At 34.8% G+C, this 4,925-nt stretch overlaps 1 long non-coding RNA gene across 2 annotated transcripts; it reads left to right on the top strand.

The window, feature by feature from the left end:
• Window positions 1-979: 979 nt before the first annotated feature.
• Window positions 980-4,339, top strand: LOC140865921 (uncharacterized). Of its 2 annotated transcripts, XR_012144755.1 has the most exons (7): window positions 980-1,326; window positions 1,438-2,399; window positions 2,502-2,642; window positions 2,785-2,803; window positions 3,311-3,430; window positions 3,560-3,600; window positions 3,900-4,339. It is a non-coding gene; the product is annotated as an uncharacterized lncRNA (long non-coding RNA). The 2 variants fall into 2 exon arrangements; XR_012144756.1 differs by lacking the exon at window positions 2,785-2,803.
• The last annotated feature ends 586 nt before the right edge of the window (window positions 4,340-4,925 follow it).

Raw genomic sequence — 4,925 nt, 5'->3', positions numbered from 1 at the left:
TTGCAATTAAATCACAAAATCATGTAATTCAAATAATTCTCAAATAATAAAGCATGCTCACATGGAATTCAAAATAATCAAATAAAGAATTCAATCGCATGCGAGAAAATAAAAATTCAAGCGGACTCGATCTACCCCGCTCTCTTCTAATTCAATCAAATATCTTATCTCTCTGATACCACTTAATGTGAGGACCTCGGTACAAATTATCTAATCAAGAATAAATCATGTACTCGTCAACAGAGAGTGAAGACAAAAAGGTAAAAAAAATGTTTTTTTAAATACATGCATGGACCCTGTGCACACCTTCGTGCTTGGGTCCGTGCATTAATCTGTAGCCAAAGGTTCGGAGACTACAGGGTACACGAACTCCGTGCATAAGTTCTTGCACAAAAATGAACTAAAACTCAACTTTCTGTTTTCTGTACGGACTCCGTGCACCCTCTGTGCTCTTGTCCGTGCACAGCAAATCAAAATTCCCAACTTACTTTCTCAACCAAATCACTACAAGAAATTTGGTAATAGACTGGTTTTATTATTTAACTAAGGTTTTTACAGAAACCGTAGTTAATGGGCGTTTTTTAAAAATATACCTCTACAGTTTTGTAAAAACCGTTGTTATTTGTGTTCTACAACATCGGTTTTTAAAAATCGTAGTTTATGAGCATGTTTTTTATAAATAGACTACGGTTATTTTGAACTGTATTCTAGGAGCGTGTTTTTTATAAATAGACTACGGTTATTTTGAACTGTAGTCTATGAGCGTGTTTTTTTTATAAATAGACTATGGTTATTTTGTACCGTAGTCTATGAGCATTTTTTTTAATAAATAAACTATGCTTTTTGTGTACCCTGTTATATGAGTATTTTTTTAAAAATAAATAAACTACTGCTATTTGGTACCGTAGTATATGAGATTTTTTAATTTATTTATAAGGCTGCTTATTTTGCACATGAGCCTTTTTTTAACGGGCTTGGAATTTCTGGAAATCACAGATAATCGATACTCGCATGCCCTAATCGGATTCATCATATTTTTCCTCCCTTTGCACACTGGAATCGATTCTGAGTTTCCCTTCTTTCTTAAATCTATTAGAGCTAGCGCTGTAATCGATTCTAAGTTTCTCCCCATTCTTTATAATCGATTCTAAGCATTAATCGGGTTGAACTTCTTTCTCAGTCATTTTCCATCGCTTTTCGATTCTAAGTTTCTGCTGCTGTATTTACGTTAATAGGGCCAAGCTTTGACATTTGGAAATCCGATCGAAGTGGAGACGAGTGGATAAAAACCAACAGCTCGAAGAGTTCCATCAACCTTTGGAATCGGTAAGTATATATTCGTGGATTTTGGTCTCCGTAGAGGATCATCTTCTCTGGATTTCTTGAATAGTTTACGATTATGTTGTCATGTTGCTAATTTATAGTTTGATTATGCAGATTTTGACTGCGTATTTTGTGGTTTTTCCATTACGCGATGAAGGGGCGATTTCATTAGGATTAGGGAATCTTCCAGGACTTTTTGTCGGGTCTTTGCTTCTAACTCTCGTTTCCGCACCGGTTTCGACTCTCATTTTTGCATGTCCCAATCTTTCCGAAGGAAATGTGTGAATTAATTAATTTGAAATTTGAATTAGCAAGGACTTGATTCAATTTATTCAATGTTGTGATATAAAAGTTTCTGCTTTTATGTCTTTTTGGATTGATGGGCTTTAAAGGTTTTTTGTTTATTATTGATGCAAAATCAGAACTTGTTGCTACTACTTGTGGTTTGAATGTTGACTGGTGTTCATGTTATGTTCCTTTGTGATTGTTTGCTTGGTCTAGGATCTGAAATTCTCTTCTTTGTTCACTATTTAAATGTAACAAAGTTATTGGGAAACTTAAAATCCTACTATTCTTAACTCTACATAATAGTTTTTATCCGTAACTAGTCACTTAAAGAGTGAAGTTGCATATTTTTTTAGTTTGGTTCTTTAATTGGTTTTATTTTTGGAAACTTGTGTTCTTACTTTACTGGTTGCTGCCTTTCGTATTTTTTCTTATTGTAGTGAGAGTTGTTCGTTTTCGATTTTGAATTTTGGCCGAATATGTGAAGATTTCAATTAAACTTGGACTGGAATTACTATAGTTAAAGTATGAATTGAATTGTATGCATTCCCATCTCTGAATTCATATTGACATGTCCTAACGAAGCTGATCAATGTTTTAAAGTTGTTTCCCAGTGTTTTTAATTTATATCTGGTGAAGTAATAGGTCTATGTTTTCTCTGTGAACTTATGAACTTCGTCTCCCCCTTTCTCTCGATCTCTTTAGCTTTCTCTCAATCTCGATTATGTTTTCTTGATGCTTCCTTGAGATCCAGAAGCCTCAAGCTTCACGATCCCTTCCAATTTTGATGGGTATGCGTATCTTTTTCCTTTCTTTTAATCTTCACGATCCCTTCCAATTTTTTTATTCAGATCTAAGCTTTTCTTTTGATTATTTCAACTCCGTCCCTGCAGGTATGGGAGGCGCATACGACACAAAGAAGAGTGGTGTTGGGGTGGCGTCCATGGGTGTGATGCGGCTGAAAACCCCATAATTTGTCTCATCGAAAGATAGAGACGCCGCTGCAAACTCGTCGCCTCCCTCTTTTATCAAAGGTGCATGGTTGTTATTATTGCTTTGTTTCTTGTTATTTTCCTACTATTAGTTGAATACCTTTTAATTTTTGTTGATTTAAGACTTTATTTTGGCTACTTGCATAACATGACTATGAGATCGGGAATCGTTTCGTGCTCACAGGTTTTATTTTAGCAACGAGGTGAGGAACTATGAATTTTGGATTTGGTAACTGTATTTGTGTTGTCTTTTGCTATTTTGTTTTCATCAAAGTTTCATTAAAGTTTCGCCTTTTTGCTTACTTCATCCCATTTATTTAATAAGATAAGCTGAAAAATATTGTAATTTCGTAGAATATGGTAAGATACAAGCATTCAAATAATCATGGGAAAACAAGTTACCCTTTTCTCGAATCCAGGGAATATAGCCGCGGTATATTGAAATGTCGGTTTTGATGCCGAATGACTAGTTGAATTAATACAATAGATAACTTTTTTTTAGACGAGATGCCAGAAAAAATTGTTTCTTGGTTGCTTAGGCTGTGATGAAGCGAGGCCTAGATGTTTTGTAATTTAATCGCCACCATAGTACTTTTGTCTAAGTGAGTTCAACTCGTAGAAAGAAATATTAATTCTAGACGGCGAGGAGTGCAATGAGTTGTGTTTATTATTATTTTTTGGTGAAAGGTAAAATATGATTTGACATGCAGGAGAATGGATTATTACACATGCCTAAGGGTCGAGCTCAAAATCCGCATACTCATATGTTTTCTGATCCAAATATTGCTATGGATATGAAGAAGAAAAATATTTCAATGATTATACCACAGGTGTGGTTCATGCATTTTTCTATTTGAATTTTGTCAATTTCTAAGTGGCAAGAAATGTCATTCTTATAGTATTCATCGTCTTATCTTCCAGACACTTACTTTTGCTTGGGTTAATTTTTTATTCTCCAGATTTGTGGCAGGTTGGCAAGAAATGAGTTGTCATTTATACGGTAAGAAATGTCATTCTCATCGTAGTCATCGTCTTCATCGTCTTATCTTACCCGCCCTGGACAAGATTGTGTGACAGCATTTGCTGCTTAAATATTGTTTTCTCATGTTGTATGTTCTAGTCTCATCTGTTGTTGTATTTCTATAGTTTCTTCTATGTGCAGGGGGCTGGCCAAAAAATGTTAGATTTTTGTGTGCTTATGTGAATGTATGTTATTCTGCTGTGGCATATGCATTTTTCTATACTTGGATTTGAAGATATTTCGGAAGAGTAAATCTTAATATTATTTCCTTCTTGTAGTTAGAGGCTGCTCGTGATAGGGAGAAGGAGTTACTACGTGAGATAACGGATCTACAACAGAGGTATGCATATATTTTAGATGACGGACATTCGTCTTGTAGTCGATCATTGGACACAGGAATAGAGAAACATATTCCTTGAAGAGAATAAAGGGCTACCAATTCGTAACATAACAAGCAAGGGAGTTAACTTGACAGGGTCAAGGCCACGTATCATGATCATAACGAGAAAAAAAACACGTGTCTTGACCAATCATGGGGAAGTCTCTCCAACAGAAAGGGAGCTAGGATTCAAGGTAGTTTTAGCAGAGCCAGAAAGACTAGGAATTTAGGATCATTTTTTACTCTATTTTTTATTTTGTATGAAACTAGGATTCAAATTTTTAATTTTGAGTAATTTACAATACTGAAAAATTGTATATTAACCTTTATTTTCAAATTTAAAATTCTGAGGAATTTATAATACTGGAAATAGTATATATTTATTTGTTTTATACATAAAAAAAATACAAGGGTGAAAAACCTTTGTGAAAGGGGTCTTTAAAACCGCCGTTAAAGACTATGTAGTTAAAAGTGCAATAGAAAACACTATGGTTAAAAACCGTAGTTTTTAACGACAAAATACTACGGTTTTTTACTGTTGTCTTTAACGACAAACGACTATGGTTTTTTACCGTAGTATATGACCACACTTTTAAATACATGGCTATTAACTACGATTTTAAACCCTCAATTAACTACGTTTTTTCACCGTAGTCTTTCAGCATTTTTGTTGTAGTGAATGTTCACACGGACCCATGCACGAATGCATGTCCGGGGTCCGTGCATGAAAAAAATCAGCACATTTCAAAATGCGAGGGTACACGGACCCTGGCAAGGATGTAGGCACGGGGTCCGTGCCCTACTAAAACTCAGAAAAATAAACTAAGGCCTGTAAAAATGAAAAATCTAACAACTCAAAATCTCAATTTCAACATGCATTAGTACATTCAACTTGCATAATACAATTCATGGCATGTCTACAGTT

Source organism: Henckelia pumila, chromosome 4 (assembly GCF_033568475.1).
Source record: "Henckelia pumila isolate YLH828 chromosome 4, ASM3356847v2, whole genome shotgun sequence".
Lineage (NCBI taxonomy): Eukaryota > Viridiplantae > Streptophyta > Magnoliopsida > Lamiales > Gesneriaceae > Henckelia > Henckelia pumila.
Note: the sequence above shows the minus strand (reverse complement) of the source record. Positions and strands in the feature narration are given on the sequence as shown.